Source organism: Lissotriton vulgaris, chromosome 1_2 (assembly GCF_964263255.1).
Source record: "Lissotriton vulgaris chromosome 1_2, aLisVul1.2, whole genome shotgun sequence".
In the NCBI taxonomy this organism is placed as follows: Eukaryota; Metazoa; Chordata; class Amphibia; order Caudata; family Salamandridae; genus Lissotriton; species Lissotriton vulgaris.
The window spans coordinates 261,704,494-261,723,575 of NC_141686.1; the positions used below are offsets into that span (position 1 = coordinate 261,704,494).

General features: G+C 44.5%; 1 pseudogene; it reads right to left on the bottom strand.

Moving 5' to 3' along the window:
* Window positions 1-15,732: 15,732 nt before the first annotated feature.
* On the bottom strand, window positions 15,733-18,771 carry LOC147736461 (uncharacterized; annotated as a pseudogene).
* Between the last annotated feature and the right edge of the window lie 311 nt (window positions 18,772-19,082).

Sequence of the window (19,082 nt, forward strand, 5' to 3'; positions counted from 1 at the left end):
AAAGCAAAAGTACAAAAATGGGGACTTCGTCATTTTCATGGCAATTTCCAAAATCACTCCGCGCGCGCTCTGCAGCTAGGCCCTAACTCCCCTCTGCCACCATGGATTTGCTTCAAACCTCTTGCAATCAAAAGTATCCATAGCCAGCAGTGCTCCCAGACCCCGAAACCCACCCACAAACACCAGGAAGCCCCCCAAACAGGCCCCCGAAAATGCTACATTGACCGAAATGTCAGAAATAGCAAAAACGTTTCCCTCATGGATTTTGTCCAAACCACTTCTATCCGGTATTAGACCTTCCCAGCAATGCCCCAAGACCCGCCAACCCACCCGCAAAAAAGCACAACACCCCCAAACAGCCAAAAAGGAAAATCTCATACTTACAATATTTATCGGCCTTCGGTCCAAACGTGCTGTGCTGCTAGGTCATAACTCCTGTTTTCCACCACGGATTTCCTGAAAAGCAAATGCAATCAAAATTAGACTGTCCCAGCAGTGCTCCCAGACCCCAAAACCCACCCACAAACACCCAGAACCCCCCAAAGAGCACCTCAAAAGCAAGCAAGTCAGCAAAAACGCAAAAAGAATTTGCCTCCGATTTGGTCCAAACCACTTTTATCCGGTATTAGAGCTTCCCAGCAATGGCCCCAGAGCCGTCAACCCAGGCGAAAACTAGTAGAAGACCCTCAAACAGCCAAAAAGCAAAAGTACAAAAATGGGGACAGTCATTTTCATGGCAATTTCCAAAATCACTCCGCGCGCGCTGCAGCTAGGCCCTAACTCCCCTCTGCCACCATGGATTTGCTTCAAACCTCTTGCAATCAAAAGTATCCATAGCCAGCAGTGCTCCCAGACCCCGAAACCCACCCACAAACGCCAGGAAGCCCCCCAAACAGGCCCCCGAAAACGCTACATTGACCGAAATGTCAGAAATAGCAAAAACGTTTCCGTCATGGATTTTGTCCAAACCACTTCTATCCGGTATTAGACCTTCCCAGCAATGCCCCAAGACCCGCCAACCCACCCGCAAAAAAGCACAACACCCCCAAACAGCCAAAAAGGAAAATCTCATACTTACAATATTTATCGGCCTTCGGTCCAAACGCGCTGTGCAGCTAGGTCATAACTTCCGTTTTCCACCACGTATTTCCTGAAAAGCAAATGCAATCAAAATTAGACTGTCCCAGCAGTGCTCCCAGACCGCAAAACTCACCCACAAACACCCGGAACCCCCCCAAAGAGCACCTCAAAGGCAAGCAAGTCAGCAAAAACGCAAAAAATATTTAGCCTCCGATTTGCTCCAAACCACTTTTATCCAGTATTAGAGCTTCCCAGCAATGGCCCCAGAGCCGTCAACCCAGGTGAAAACTAGTAGAAGACCCCCAAACAGCCAAAAAGCAAAAGTACAAAAATTGGGACAGTCATTTTCATGGCAATTTCCAAAATCACTCCGCGCGTGCGCTGCAGCTAGGCCCTAACTCCCCTCTGCCACCATGGATTTGCTTCAAACCTCTTGCAATCAAAAGTATCCACAGCCAGCAGTGCTTCCAGACCCCCAAACCCACCCACAAACACCAGGAAGCCCCCCAAACAGGACCCCAAAAACGCTACATTGACCGAAATGTCGGAAATAGCAAAAACTTTTCTGTCATGGATTTTATCCAAACCACTTCTATCTGGTATTAGACCTTCCCAGCAATGCCCCAAGACCCGCCAACCCACCCGCAAAAAAGCACAACACCCCCAAACAGCCAAAAAGGAAAATCTCATACTTACAATCAATGTTCCCTCTAATTTTTTTCCTCTGTGTGCGGCAGTGGAGGGTCTCTGTGTGCTGCAACCATGGCTATGTGCGCCAGGAACCAAACCGCGCGTGTGTGCGGCGCCAAATGTCACTCATTTTTGGTGCCCTTCTGCCCTCTGTCCCACTCGTTTTTGGTGCCCTTTTAATCTCTCTCCCACTAGTTTTTTTGCCATTCTGCCCTCTGTCCCACTCGTTTTTGGTGCCCTTCTGCCCTCTGTCCCACTCGTTTTTGTGCCCTTCTGCCCTCTGTCCCACTCGTTTTGGTACCCTTCTGCCCTCTGTCCCACTCGTTTTTGGTGCCCTTTTGCCCTCTGTCCCACTAGTTTTTTTGCCTTTCTGCCCTCTGTCCCACTCGTTTTGGTGCCCTTCTGCCCTCTGTCCCACTTCGCTTTTCCATGTTTTCGTGCCCCTTTTGCCTCCTGTTCCGCTCGGTTCCCCAGCCACTCTAGCCTTTTGTTTAAGTATTGATGTTAATCAGAGCCCCTTCACAGGCTCCGATTAACAGTAATACTTAAACAAAAGGCCAGAGTCTGCAAGTTGGGGTCATTTTGGGAACTGGGCCAGGAAATGTAGAAGAGATCAATGTATTGTTCTACTAAAGACCTCAGAAGTCATCTTACTGGATTTCCCAATTACGGATCAATTCCAGCTGTGTTCGGAAGCAAGTCCTGCAGCAGCTTCTGAAGGCCAAACAATGGTTGTATCCCACTGGGGAAAAGATAGACTGCAAACACCAGAGGCCTAACTACACAGAGAAGCCTTACCATAGCTAATCTCCTGTAACTCCTGTATTAATACCACCAACCATGTGCCTGAGCTCACCTCACCACTAAGGACAGCAACCATCCACTATTACTTTAGTACACCATAACAAACTGAAATGACTGCATGCAATGGTTTGCTTTGAGTGCACAAGACTAACCCTAATAACAAACAGTAACCAATAACACTGAACTAACCATTAACCACGGATTCCGAGCAATGTGCTGCCCGGCATAAAGCGCTTCTCCGCCTCATCAGGGGTAGTAAGAAATATATAAAAGCAATAACAGTTAAGATTGAGAATTTGATCTGTTCTCTGGCAGAAGTGCAGGGGTGGGTGCTTAAACTCTCACCTTTATTCATCAAAATCAATTATTGTCCCAAAAGAAAAAAGCGATTAGTGATGTAAGCCATGGGTATACATACAGGAATGGTGTCAACTCCATCTAACAAGTTATTTATTGATGTTGCAATTGAGGAGGTGTGTTACCTTGTAACACAAGTGTATAATAAATGCACCTCAAGTTGTTTCACCACAAATAGTCTGTGGTTGTTCTTTTGCACCAGGTGAGTCATCGCTTATAACTTCTGCTCTGGGGACGGGGTGGGCATATAATGCAACATCACCGACATCTACACTATGCATCGAATGAATCTCTCATAATGCAGTCTGCATACACAACTGTTAAGAACAGACCCATTCACAGACTCTGCGATGCCCCCCTGTCCCCACATGCAGTGCACTTGTGCCTCAGATCCAAGACACTCCAAGTGCTCTCACAATGCATCTCTATCCTGACTAGTAACGTGCCCGGCACCTCAAGACTTAGAAAATCAATAAATACGTTTAATAGATTATTTCAAATTCCATTTGAACTTCTTCTGTTATATGTATTACATTTATCCAAAGTATGGTAAAAAGACCTTTTTTTACATAAATACTATTGCCAAATTAAAATTAATATTCAATTTACATACTTCAAAAGGATGTGAAGTCCTTTTGAGTATTTGAACCTGTGACCTATGGATCAATAACCATTCACTCGTCACGACAGCACACACTACCTGTTGAGCTTTCTTCACACATTGTGTATTTTTTCTACTCAGAACTCGCAGGCATGAACCTCCTAAAGAGAACTCCATAAGCAGCAGAGTCGTAGGGAAAAATACTGGCGGGAACAACTCGCCATTTCGTCCTTCTGAGGTTGATAAAATGAGTACCAATGAACTGTAGTATCACAGCCTCTTAATCACCTTAAGGTAAATTTGAATCAGCTGCACAAACTTGGTCCCTTTTATCTATGAACCCCACTGAGCCGGTTACGTGAATTATCTTATTGGCGCTAATTGGGAACGAGGAGTTATTTGCCAGCACCTGCGGATTATAATGGTGTCCAATATATTATTCAAATGGTCAGTGCTTTTCTACAGCAGCTAAAATCAATATTCATATTTTTTTCAATATGGACTTTCTGGAAAACAGCACTGGCCCAAATGGAGTAAAATAGAACCCCTTAAATAATTAAATAATGTATTGCTGCAAAGTAGCGCCACGCGGACAGGTACTTACATAAAAAAACTATATAGCATTGGCCAAAAAGAAGCTATCAACCTTCAAGGGTCTGTGTGCGAGGCAAAAACGAACTGAACAAAAAGTTCAATGGGTTCAGCACATGCTGCACTGCTTTCTCCATAACTTACAGGCCAAAGACTTTTGCAACAGAAACATGTGCGATGTGCAGCTCTCATGATTCACTCCAAGTGAGACAGCTCAGTGGGTTTGTGTCCCTACGGCAGAGATGGGGATGAAAAGTGCAGGTCTGATAGCCCGGACAGTTAATGCCACTGCAACCGAGATGTTCCTGAAGCCTTCATTCGCGTCACATTTCTATCTCATAATAAACAAAACAATTGCCAGTACTGTGCACTATTTTGCAACCAGGTGACAGAAGAAGCTAATAATCGCTACTTCCAGAAAAGACCACTCTTTCAGTCAAAGTTACTGGTAGAAAAATTAGAACTCTTTTTATTATCATTTTGTAAATTGAGTTTGTTTTTTATGTATATATTTTTTTCAAAGCGAAAGATTTTTTTTACATATAAGTGTACAAACATATATTTACAACCTCAAACATTCATCCTATATAGAAAATGGAGGAGTACAATTTTTTTAGAACAAGGGGGATTGATGAATTATGTAGACACTAAAGACACAGATAGACACAAGACACGTGTACACAAGACAGTGAACATATACATGACATTTCAGGGGAGGGTGGTAATTGGTAGTCTAGGTTTGTCAAAAAATCTTCAACTCATTCAGTCGCTGCAATTTAATAAGGAGCTAAATCATAATCCTATTTATAATCATAGGAATGATGGCATACAGTACATAAGCTCAAAAAAATCACAGAAGTAACTAAGACCAAACACTACTTTCCAATATTTCCTTATCACTCTTATTTTAGAGCAAATATTGATCAAAGGCCAACAGTTTGGCCAGAACACAACTACCACCTCGGTCGACGCGTTTCGAATCCTTAAATTATTATAAAGGATTCTCTTCAGGACCAAAACAAAATCAATCTGGAAGACATAATAAATAAAAGCGTTCTGTCAGTGAAACATGCATATAAAAGGGAGACTCTCAACTCACATTCAGCCACCACATACTCTGAGGAAGCTTACCTGTCGCAGAGTTTCAATAAAGATTTGAAATTGTGATGAGCTGGAAAGGATTTAAAGAAACATGTGTCAGCGCGAGGCCATGAAGTAGTCTTACCCCATTGGTAATCATGGAGAGGAGATTCTGTGAGAAACTACTCACTAGCAAATTGCTCAGTCAAATCCAGGTATGGGTTGAATTCTTCTCACACATTTAGTGTGGGTCTATGGCAGCCCTCAGCGCTCGGTCAGATCAGGTTGAAACACCTCGGGTACAATTCTGAAATATAAAGGGGAGATCTATGATTCAGGCTGAACGAGCTATGATGATGGAATCTTTTGTGAATTGTATCATGGTCAATGTGCTCAGAATAACGGGCGTTCGGGTGAATGGTCATTTTGATGCTGTATGCAAGAGCCGGTTTCAGTGCAGCATTACGTTTAGGCTGTGTCCTCGGATGTCGCGGTAGCGCGTACTGCCATAGACATGCTCGAACTAAAGCGCGCAGTTTTTTGTGCTCAGTAGAGCTCGTTGTATAACAAGGAAAAAACCATGTCCTCTTTGCTTACTTGTGATCCGCCGTCCGTCTCCTCCGGTTAATTCGCCATTATGGATTGACGCGATGTGTTTAGATCCGGGTTCGTCTTCTTTTAATGGGCGGTATTTCCGGGTTAGTTCGCGTGCCTCATGGGAGTTGTAGTATTCCTCTAAAAATTCTTACGCGAAGCCCTAGGTATACTGCTGAACTATGATGCTGTTAATCATATATCGCCCTTGTTTCATAATACTGAGAACACTGGAAATGCGCTTGGTGAAAGACGAGCGATGTGTTTTGTATTCTACTGGAGGGCATAACGTGAAATGTGACAAGTGAGGGATGATGTCGAACGTGAATTCACCAAAGTTAGACATAAGTATTTTAACGGTGGAAAATAGCTCAGATAACTATAATGTCGAGGTGAATAACATGGGGCTGCAGGTCCAGAGTGGACAATATAAATAGGGTGCTGTTGAATCCATAAATATGCTGGATATGGCCATTTGCTCCAAGGAGGAGTTCTATAGTTTATATAATTCAGACATCTCGTTAAGTCCTTGTGTTGTGGTGTTAAATTTCAATATTAGCATTGCCTCGCGTTGTCGCAGCTTGGCCTCCACGTCTCCACCTCTAGGGTCAGTGTCAATTTTAGAAATTATTGTCCATTTAAACTCATGTTCACTGTGCGTTTTCTCTATCCAATGTTGTACCAATGGAGCTGTGAGGACTTTTTTCTTAATCCTGGACTTGTGCTGAGACATTCTCTGTCTCGCCTCTTGGGATGTCTTGCCTATATATAGCTTTTCACACGGACAGAGTATCCCGTAGACCACATTTTTCGTTTTACAGTTGGTAAACTGGTCGTGTTTCCAAAATATCCCTGAATGCTGGAACAGATTACCTTCAATGGTTGATGCACAACAGAGACATGTGCCACATTTATGATGGCCTGTTATAGGTGGAAGGCTCAAATAATCACGCAAGGTTGGCGTTTTCGGTTTTGGGATCGCAGCTCGAACAATATGGTTAGCAATACTTTTATCCTTTTTATATGCAAAAAGGGGGACGTCTGTGAGTTGGTCATCAAGGTCCTTTACTAGATGCCAGTTCTGATGAATCAATTTTTTGAGGATATTGGATGAAGGGCAGTATGTGGATACACAAACGGTGCGTTGTTGGTGGATTTTTTGTTTTTTGGTCAATAGTTCTTCACGAGGTGTCCACCAGGCTCTCTTGATCTCCCCTTTATATTTCAGAATTGTACCCGAGGTGTTTCAACCTGAACTGACCGAGCGCTGAGGGCTGCCATAGACCCACACTAAATGTGTGAGAAGAATTCAACCCATACCTGGATTTGACTGAGCAATTTGCTAGTGAGTAATTTCTCACAGAATCTCCTCTCCATGATTACCAATGGGGTAAGACTACTTCATGGCCTCGCGCTGACACATGTTTCTTTAAATCCTTTCCAGCTCATCACAATTTCAAATCTTTATTGAAACTCTGCGACAGGTAAGCTTCCTGAGAGTATGTGGTGGCTGAATGTGAGTTGAGAGTCTCCCTTTTATATGCATGTTTCACTGACAGAATGCTTTTATTTATTATGTCTTCCAGATTGATTTTGTTTTGGTCCTGAAGAGAATCCTTTATAATAATTTAAGGATTCGAAACGCGTCGACCGAGGTGGTAGTTGTGTTCTGGCCAAACTGTTGGCCTTTGATCAATATTTGCTCTAAAATAAGAGTGATAAGGAAATATTGGAAAGTAGTGTTTGGTCTTAGTTACTTCTGTGATTTTTTTGAGCTTATGTACTGTATGCCATAATTCCTATGATTATAAATAGGATTAGGATTTAGCTCCTTATTAAATTGCAGCAACTGAATGAGTTGAAGATTTTTTGACAAACCTAGACTACCAATTACCACCCTCCCCTGAAATGTCATGTATATGTTCACTGTCTTGTGTACACGTGTCTTGTGTCTATCTGTGTCTTTAGTGTCTACATAATTCATCAATCCCCCTTGTTCTAAAAAAATTGTACTCCTCCATTTTCTATATAGGATGAATGTTTGAGGTTGTAAATATATGTTTGTACACTTATATGTAAAAAAAATCTTTCGCTTTGAAAAAAATATACATAAAAAACAAACTCAATTTACAAAAAGATAATAAAAAGAGTTCTAATTTTTCTACCAGTAACTTTGACTGAAAGAGTGGTCTTTTCTGGAAGTAGCGATTATTAGCTTCTTCTGTCACCTGGTTGCAAAATAGTGCACAGTACTGGCAATTGTTTTGTTTATTACATTGTGGCGCAGCCTTACTGTGCTTACCGCCAAACCCGTTAAGTTTTGACATTTCTATCTCAGCATGAAGGTTTGGCTGTCCTGCTGCAGGGACCTGTGCGCCTACGTCACACAAAGCAATCTGAAACCTTGGAAGCTATGAAACCATGTGGCCCTTTGTGAAAACATTTGTTAATTGCAGCCCCGTCATGCGCTGCAATTAACAAACATTTTCACAATGGTTCACAATCAGCCTCCAACTGCGCTCCCTTAAGAGAAGACATTTAGCAAGTCCAAAAGCACGGACTTGCTAAATGTCTTCTCCCAAATCTACTGTGGAAAATCAGCTGTGATGCTGGATCGAGGCCTTTGCATCCTTGACTTTCACGAGCACAATACCCGTGCTGTTCCTGTGACCAGGAGGTTCTTTCTCTTCATCTGCTGAACTGATCTTTCTCTGACCTTTTATACACACAAGAGGAATGTGAACTCGCATGGAAGCCCTGCCCATTTGGCCCCGCCCACACACTCGTGGTTTGCACCGTCTTCCCGCCATTCATCCACTATGATGGACAGCTCACTCAAGGGACCCCTGCGCCCTTCGGGGCGATTGCATAGTAACACACACATTGTCGCTCGAACTAGATGATGCTCAAATTCAGTGACTCATTCATTAGCCCAAAAACAATTGTGAGCGTCGTCGAGGCTGGACAGGTGTGCCTTCTTCCCAAATCTACCGTGCAAAATCAGCTGTGATGCTGGATAGAGGCCTTTGCATCCTTGACTTTCACGAGCGCAATACCCGTGCTGTTCCTGTGACCAGGAGCTTCTTTCTCTTCATCTGCTGAACTGATCTTTCTCTGACCTTTTATACACACAAGAGGCATGTGAACTCGCATGGAAGCCCCGCCCGTTTGCCCCCGCCCACACACTCGCGGTTTGCACCGTTTTCCCGCCATTCACCCACCATGATGGACAGCTCACTCAAGGGACCCCTGCGCCCTTCGGGGCGATTGCATAGTAACACACACATGGTTGCTCGAACTAGTTGATGCTCAAATTCAGTGACTCATTCATTAGCCCAAAAACAATCGTGAGCGTCGTCGAGGCTGGACAGGTGTGCCTTCTTCCCAAATCTACCTTGGAAAATCAGCTGTGAACCTGGATAGAGGCCTTTGCATCCTTGACTTTCACGAGCGCAATACCCGTGCTGTTCCTTTGACCAGGACCTTCTTTCTCTTCATCTGCTGAACTGATCTTTCTCTGACCTTTTATACACACAAGAGGCATGTGAACTCGCATGGAAGCCCCGCCCGTTTGGCCCCGCCCACACACTCGCGGTTTGCACCGTCTTCCCGCCATTCACCCACTATGATGGACAGCTCACTCAAGGGACCTCTGCGCCCTTCGGGGCGATTGCATAGTAACACACACATGGTCGCTCGAACTAGTTGATGCTCAAATTCAGTGACTTATTCATTAGCCCAAAAACAATTGTGAGCGTCGTCGAGGCTGGACAGGTGTGCCTTCTTCCCAAATCTACCGTGCAAAATCAGCTGTGATGCTGGATAGAGGCCTTTGAATCCTTGACTTTCACGAGCGCAATACCCGTGCTGTTCCTGTGACCAGGAGCTTCTTTCTCTTCATCTGCTGAACTGATCTTTCTCTGACCTTTTATACACACAAGAGGCATGTGAACTCGCATGGAAGCCCCGCCCGTTTGCCCCCGCCCACACACTCGCGGTTTGCACCGTCTTCCCGCCATTCACCCACTATGATGGACAGCTCACTCAAGGGACCCCTGCGCCCTTCGGGGCGATTGCATAGTAACACACACATGGTCGCTCGAACTAGTTGATGCTCAAATTCAGTGACTTATTCATTAGCCCAAAAACAATCGTGAGCGTCGTCGAGGCTGGACAGGTGTGCCTTCTTCCCAAATCTACCGTGCAAAATCAGCTGTGATGCTGGATAGAGGCCTTTGCATCCTTGACTTTCACGAGCGCAATACCCGTGCTGTTCCTGTAACCAGGACCTTCTTTCTCTTCATCTGCTGAACTGATCTTTCTCTGACCTTTTATACACACAAGAGGCATGTGAACTCGCATGGAAGCCCCGCCCGTTTGACCCCGGCCACACACTCGCGGTTTGCACCGTCTTCCCGCCAGTCACCCACTATGATGGACAGCTCACTCAAGGGACCTCTGCGCCCTTCAGGGCTATTGCACAGTAACACACACATGGTCGCTCGAACTAGTTGATGCTCAAATTCAGTGACTTATTCATTAGCCCAAAAACAATCGTGAGCGTCGTCGAGGCTGGACAGGTGTGCCTTCTTCCCAAATCTACCGTGCAAAATCAGCTGTGATGCTGGATAGAGGCCTTTGCATCCTTGACTGAAACCTTGGAAGCTATGAAACCATGTGGCCCTTTGTGAAAACATTTGTTAATTGCAGCCCCGTCATGCGCTGCAATTAACAAACATTTTCACAATGGTTCACAATCAGCCCCCAACCACGCTCCCTTAAGAGGAGATATTTAGCAAGTCCAAAAGCACGGACTTGCTAAATGTCTTCTCTTAAGGGAGCGCGGTTGGGGGCTGATTGTAAACCATTGTGAAAATGTTTGTTAATTGCAGCGCATGACGGGGCTGCAATTAACAAATGTTTTCACAAAGGGCCACAAACAGCCCGCAGCCAGAGCCGGAACTACAGTTTTCACGCCGCTCGCGTTTTAAAAGCGGCGGCGCGAAAGCACTCGCAGGATATGTGCACGCTTCCCTCGGGACTCTGCGCGCTCAGTGTAATCAACGTGCGCGCGTGCGCGCCCGCGCGCGTTACAGGGAACACTGCTTACAATATTTATCGGCCTTCGGTCCAAACGGGCTGTGCAGCTAGGTCATAACTTCCGTTTTCCACCACGGATTTCCTGAAAAGCAAATGCAATCAAAATTAGACTGTCCCAGCAGTGCTCCCAGACCCCAAAACTCACCCACAAACACCCGGAACCCCCCCAAAGAGCACCTCAAAGGCAAGCAAGTCAGCAAAAACGCAAAAAATATTTCGCCTCCGATTTGGTCCAAACCACTTTTATCCAGTATTAGAGCCTCCCAGCAATGGCCCCAGAGCCGTCAACCCAGGTGAAAACTAGTAGAAGACCCCCAAACAGCCAAAAAGCAAAAGTACAAAAATGGGGACAGTCATTTTCATGGCAATTTCCAAAATCACTCTGCGCGCGCGCTGCAGCTAGGCCGTAACTCCCCTCTGCCACCATGTATTTGCTTCAAACCTCTTGCAATCAAAAGTATCCATAGCCAGCAGTGCTCAAAGACCCCGAAACCCACCCACAAACGCCAGGAAGCCCCCCAAACAGGCCCCCGAAAATGCTAGATTGACCGAAATGTCAGAAATAGCAAAAACTTTTCCCTCATGGATTTTGTCCAAACCACTTCTATCCGGTATTAGACCTTCCCAGCAACGCCCCAAGACCCGCCAACCCACCCGCAAAAAAGCACAACACCCCCAAACAGCCAAAAAGGAAAATCTCATACAATATTTATCGGCCTTCGGTCCAAACGCCCTGTGCTGCTAGGTCATAACTCCCGTTTTCCACCACGGATTTCCTAAAAAGCAAATGCAATCAAAATTAGGCTGTCCCAGCAGTGCTCCCAGACCCCAAAACTCACCCACAAACACCCGGAACCCCCCAAAGAGCACCTCAAAGGCAAGAAAGTCAGCAAAAACGCAAAACAAATTTCCCCTCCGATTTGGACCAAACCACTTTTATCCTGTATTAGAGCTTCCCAGCAATGCCCCAAGACCCGCCAACCCACCCGCAAAAAAGCACAACACCCCCAAACAGCCAAAAAGGAAAATCTCATACTTACAATATTTATCGGCCTTCGGTCCAATAGCGCTGTGCAGCTAGGTCATAACTCCCGTTTTCCGCCACGGATTTCCTGAAAAGCAAATGCAATAAAAATTAGACTGTCCCAGCAGTGCTCCCAGACCCTAAAACTCACCCACAAACACCAGGAACCCCCCCAAAGAGCACCTCAAAGGCAAGCAAGTCAGCAAAAATGCAAAAAAAAATTTGCCTCCGATTTGGTCCAAACCACTTTTATCCGGTATTAGAGCTTCCCAGCAATGCCCCAAGACCCGCCAACTCACCCGCAAAGAAGTAGAACACCCCCACAAGTGCAGAGTCTTTCTTCATTGGGCGTAATCCAGCCCTCTGCTTTGAGGGAAATAGGAGTCTGGAGGAGGAGGATAGAGGAGCATGTTCTTGTGAACTTGTGAACCTGAGGAATGCAGACTGCGGCACCTTCAAATCAATAAGCAAACAAGTGAAGACAGTTCTGCTGATGGGCTTGTTTTTGTGATCAGGTGATTAAAGTTTTAATTATATTAACTGTGCAAAACAAAGAAAGACAGACACACAGGAATAAAAGTGAAAAAGGACGAAAAATAAAGTTATTGATTCATTGGCTCATTTTCAGGGCTCGGTGTCAGGGAATAAGAATAGGAGTTCGTCCTCATACTCTGCGAATTCAGGCACGAGTATGTCAGTGTCACCTAACAGAGAAGAAATTCCCTCATCTAAGTTGCTGTCCTCCTCATCTTCATCCGGCATGGTTTCTGGTACTTTGTAATCTGGTGGTATGAGGTGCTGATCCATCTTGATCATTGTTAACCTCTCCACTTTTTTGGGCGAGAGGCGGGTCCGTTTGGAAGTTACAATGCCACCAGCAGCACTGAAAACACGTTCAGAAGACACGCTTGCGAGTGGGCAAGACAAGTAGTTTATAGCCAGGTTGGAGATCTGTGGCCACAATTCTTTTTTCCCATGCCAATACGCCAATGGGTCAGCATTAAGATAGACCTCTGTTGAGTCATTCAGATAGTCCTGCACCATCATCTGAAGGTTCTCCAAGGTTCCTCCACTTTGCTTACTTTTTGCTGGGCCCTTTTGAGAACCAAACCCAAGCTGATTTAGCCAATCCTCTTCTTCACCTAATGTTACTGTTGTGTCTGGTGCAGATGATCCGGTTGCCGGTGAGAGGTCACTTGTGCCACAGCCACAGGTGCAGAAGTGGATTCTTTTGACTGGGGATGGCCTGCTGATGCTGATGTACTGCCTTTTCCTTCAATTTTCTGACGTTCTCTTTCAAACCTCATGGCTGACACAGCTAGCCAATGTTTGTACTTTGTAACATCTGCGTCACCAAAAGCAAAGAATGCTCTGCCTGCCAGTGCCTTTTTGTAGCGTGGATCCGAATAGTAGCACAAATGTAATGCTTTTCTGAGTGGATCATTTGAAGACGTTCATCGCCAAGTAGGCGCTGTAATAATTTCTCCGCCAAAACAAAAGCTTCTTGCTTTTCTTCATCTTTTTGAAACATAGAAGACACCGCCTTCAGTTGGTGCTCCAGCATGCGCAACAATGGGATAGCTTTTCCCAAATTACAGTCCTCCCTGCTGACTGCACGTGTGAAGACCTCAAAAGGACGAAGCATGTCTGTCAGGCTTTTAACTAGCTCCCATTGCGCCGCATCTAGCCTCAGGTCCTTCTGAGCTTTACCCAGTGTTAAGAAATACTGATCGAGTACAGTAAACTGCTCATACAGACGCTCAAGCATGTAGAAGGTTGAGTTCCAACGTGTTGGCACCTCCTGGATGAGTGCTTTCACTGGCATTCGACGTTCATGTAGCAGGCCCCTCAGATGCTTCCGGGCCTTAAAAGAATGACTGAAATGGCTGCACATTCTTCGGCAGGTGGCCACTAACTCGCACGCTGGACTGTCTTCATCACTCAAGAATTTTTTAACAACCAGGTTTATACAGTGCGCCAAACACGGCACTCTGAAATAGTGACCCAGCTCCATGGCCTTAACTACATTGGCAGGTGAAAATAACAAAGACCCCCTGGGTAGTGAAGATCTATAGACTCCTAGGGCAGGGTAGCAACAGGTGCGAGAAAAAGTCCTAGGACATCTAAGCATATGAGTGAACAATCAGGTCAGACCAGTGATTAAGAAGGAACAATCAAAAAATTGTCAAATTTGTATAAAAAGTATATTTTTAATCAATGTATTTAAAAATCATATTGTGAATGACCAAAAGGCCAAACCATATGATGGGTATAAAAAGTTCTTAGGTTACATACAGTTCTAATAAACAATTAGCATAAAACTTATATTCAACACAGTGAAGGTTATCGACAAAAACATAGGTATAGTGACATAAATAATGAAAAAAAGCATAAAAACTCGACGCGCGTTTCGGCAGAGGACCGCCTTCTTCAGGAGACACAGATTAAATCCTGAAATATATTCATAAGGGAAGAAATAAAAAATATATATTATCTATACATTCATGATTTTGTGTCAACATATCAGCGAAAATATAACAAGGTGGCAAAAACCCTATTTACTGTTACTAACGCATTTAAAACATCATTCCTTACTTTACAACTGACCATGACTAACGATTTGTACACTCAAAGCCAATGATTGGCAGATTAACATCTGGCGATTGTACAGTATCTGACTCAGCATAAGACCATCATGAATAAGTCATTGAGAACAAGCCCCATCATTTATGAACACCCAATGGAACTTCTATATTCTGGCTGATGTTTACTCAATTCACAGTATATAAGATTGGATGTTTGTCTTTTAAGATGTTAAACATTACAAACATATTTGGTCGCTTGACTCTCATTACGTGTTAAAGGAAGTCATGATGTAACATAACATAATACTCAATGGACAGCAATACTTACAACAATGGAGACTCTATCCATGCAGTAAGAACACTGAAGGTGAAATCTTCATATAATTATTTTGGATGAATATATAATTATCGGATGGTAGGGTTCCTAATAATGAAAATAACACTAGTAAATGGAGGGAACCTAAGACATATTCATCTAAGGTTAAACACAATGGGTCAAACATTCTGCACAAGACATATGGATAGTACTGCAGGTTCAGAAAGAATCACTAGAACGGTGAGAAGGAGATGGATGGAATACTCAATGAGATAGACCCCGCACGTGACAACAATGTTGGTTAAAAGGTATTGGGTAGATTCGTAACTATTCAGTGCCTATGCTTGAATATTCACCTGATATTTGTGTTAATGTTCTAAACACTTTTGACGATCGTATGATATAACGATTCCACCGCCAGGGGCAGTCTGCTCATTCCTGGTCAAAGTATGCACTATTAGGATCCCAAGCGCAATCTCACAGCTGCTGGATGAATGAAAGCCGTGGTGGAAAAAAAGAAGAAGGGGGAGAAAATAGGGACCAAATTTACTGGAAAATTAGTTGTTCTGTAAAGAGTACGCATCTATATATGGCTGAAATAGACGATAAATAGATAATGTATAGTACAGGTATTTAATTCATTAGTGCCATCTCTGTACCTGAAAATTCCCAGATGGAGAATGCGAATTATGATGTATAAGGGTTAATCTTTAGAGAGACGTTGATGGCAGTTATGTAGATATTTCATATCGGATAGATGGAAAAATGGGCTAGAAGATAAAAAAGGGAAACGGGCTTACTAATCATTAATAATGGCTTTAGTCTCAGCAGTGATCTTGTATCTATTCAACTAATGCTTGGAGATTCATTATAAATGTCTCAATTACCTTAGTTTAAAATAACGTAGCGGTTAGTGGTATTCACGCTTTAAACAGGTCAACTGATGATGGCGCCTTGTTGTGGGGATTAAAAGAGGCTCTGAAAATAGAGTCATGGTAAGGAATTAATATTATAAAGTCTCACTGTTGGTAAAGAGCGAGACAGTATTTAATATCATAAATTCTCGGTGTACCCAGCATACCCAACGTAGCGAGGTTCTTACCGTGAATCAAATGGTAGAAGGCGGACAGCAAGATGGTGCTGCTCCGAGGTTCGTCGTGTGGGGACCCGTCCTCCACGTAAACAGAAGATAGCCACCGGGTGGCTAATTCCTTATTTAAAGAAAAGTTTGGCGCGAAAAAAGCCGGTAACACTCGTGGTGCCGATGATCTAGAAGTAGGACTAATGGGACGGAAACGATGTAAAAGTACCCTGTTCCAAGATGGCGCGTAAAAACGCTCGAGTATGGTCAATCCCAGAAGGCTAAAGGCGCGTGTGTTTATAAAGAGCGTATATGGTTTGTTCGTCAAGTATTAATAATAATACCGATTATCTCAAAAAGGAATTTTTTGTATTAATTTTGGACAACAATGATATATTGAAAAAAGATCCAAAACGTTAAATCGATATTTAACGTTATTCCTATGGATGTATGTGTGTAAATATACCACAGAAGTGAAAAAACTAACGATACGTAGATATGATGTTTGCAATCTGCTCGATGATTCCTGCTGTTGATAGATCTCGAAATAGGACTGGTTGGATCTCAAAGATCCAAAGCCTGTCCCATTTAAATATGGCGCGTAACAATGATCAAGTTCTCAAATTGTTCCAAATCAAAATAGTACTTGGAGACATTGAGGACATTCGCGTTCCTAATATAGTGGGCATCAAAAATGTTTCTAATCATTGGACATATATATGAATTAATAATTATTTATCAGGATGTTCTAAGTAATATCCGTGGAAACATAACCAATCTGGCGTTTTTTGGGGGACAGCCAGTGAAAGACCTTTGTGTTAAACTCATTCAAAATGTTTTGTGCTGTATGACGTTTCTCCAAGCCAAACATGGCTAGTGTTGCATGTTTCCGAGCAGCTTTAAAAACTTGGTCCGGGTCAACACCTGCGTTTAGCTTTGCTTTAACCCCTGAAAAAGAGACCCAGTGTGCAGTGATGCACATGTAATCATGACCTGCACCACTGGTCCACATGTCTGTTGTCAGATGTATAGTGTGAACAGCACTCTTCTGCAAAGCTGCCCCAATCACCTCCAGCACATCTTCATGTAGTGCTGGAACCGCAACTCTGGCAAAATAGAACCGGCTAGGAACCTTCCATTTAGGGCAGAGCGCTGCCACTAATTCTAGAAAACCAGCCCCTTCTACAAAAGAAAAAGGGAGAAGGTCCAGAGCTAGCATTTTAGCCAGCCTACTGTTATACAGACAGGTCATTGGGTGGCTGCGACCATGTGGCGCTGCTGAAAACAACATGCTTCTAATGTTGCCCTGGACCATGCTTTTACGGGATGATGATGATGATGACTTCTTCGACCCAGTTACGCTCGCTGATTAACTTTTTCGCATTGGTGTCTCACTCTCTCCCACACTCTTAGTGTGGCTCACAGGGGGTGTGCTGCTGACAGGGGTACTGGGTGTAAGTGAAGTGTTTGACACTTCTTCCTCCTCGTCATCATCAGATGAAACATCAATGTTTTCTTGACTTGCAATTCGGGCTTCCTTGATCTCCTTTAGGTGCCCAAACCATTGGACAGCGTGCTGTCTCCTAAGATAACCTCTCTGGCCTCCGGTACCATAGTTGGTACCAAACTTACCACGACTAACTGCATGCTTACAAATGCTACAAATGGCAAAGTTTTCCCTTTTTGGGCAAACACTAAAGAAGTCCCAAAAATGTCTGTGGGAGCCGGAGGAGGCGGCGATACTGGTGGTGGTGGTCATGCTGCTAATGCCAGATGAAGTGGAGGATGTGGATTGCCGAACTTTACTACGTTGTGCACTTTCACCACCACTAATTGAGGTCGAGGTGGAGGGAGGTCCCTTCTGGCGAGGAAGAAATATGGAAGCGGTAGGTGTTGGTGTACTAGTTAACTCCAATGATTGTGGTCTTTCCATTGCCTCCTCGTCGACAACATCATCATCACGCTCAGCAGTTTCTCGGGCTAGGGTCAAAATATCTGTTTGCTGCATGCCCGCTGGGGCTGCAGTGACCTTTATGATGACTGCGTCGTCGTCGTGAGAGTCTTCATCAGCAGGAGTATCCACCATTTCTTGTTGAGCCTCATCACACTCCATAACTATGAGTTTTTCGACGACCTTCCTTTTACGCTTAACTACCTTTGTCAGATCATGGTGTGCCTCACTCTCAGACGGCAGTGATGGTTCCCAATTTAGATCCGTATCATCAGAAGGAGGTGGGTTTGAACAAGATGTAGCCACCACCCTTGATCTTTTCCTTGCTAGGGATGTGGAAGACAATGAATGATCATCTGGAGGAGTGGCTTCCTCAAATGATACCTTGGCTTGATTGTCGATTTCCTGATGTGCCCCTATTTCGGGAGGAACAACTATTGTGGGCACTTGTGACCCTCCATGCACCTCTGCTTGCGCATCTCCTTGCGCTGCCTCTCCTTCCACATGTACTTGGGCTTGTACTTGCACATGTAGTTGTTGTTGCGGCTGTGGTTGTTCAACACTCGTCAGATGAGTTACAACAACCTGTGTTGATTGAGGGACATTGCTGCTACTTTCTTGCGATGAGCCAACAGCACTGGTCGATGGTGATTGAACAACTAGACTAAGTGCCTCTGCAGCACTCAAGGGCTTGGACTTAAGTTGGCGTGGTGGTGGTGGCACTGAGCCCAATGGTGCGGGGCTGCTGCTCCCAGCTTGGTCCCCAGCAGATCCCGCTGCTGCTGCAGGCGTACTTTTTTTTTACTCCCAAAAATTGTGGCGGGCGGCACACCAGTCTCCTTGGTAACTTGCTTCTTCTGCTCCTTACTGGCAACTTTCTTGCTAGAGGAGCTACGGGGAACTTTTTTTGGGGCCATCTTCTTCAGAGGTCAGGACAGCAGGCCGCAGTTGCACGAGTTGCAGAGTTGTCTGTGGCCAGGCGTGACGTTATGCTGCACACACACACCGCTGCAGGACTTCTTCCTGGCACTGGTGGTTCTCTTGAGTCTTGTGCACCTAAAAGCAATGGAAGACAGAGGAACATCAGTTCAGTTATACACCCCAAAAACTCAAAAACCACATAAAAATCAGCACTATCCCATGCCATCCAAGCCCTCCATGATGTTTAAATTCAAGACACCCCACAGAAAGACTAGGCCCATGCACCACTCACTACCCCTGGTCAAAA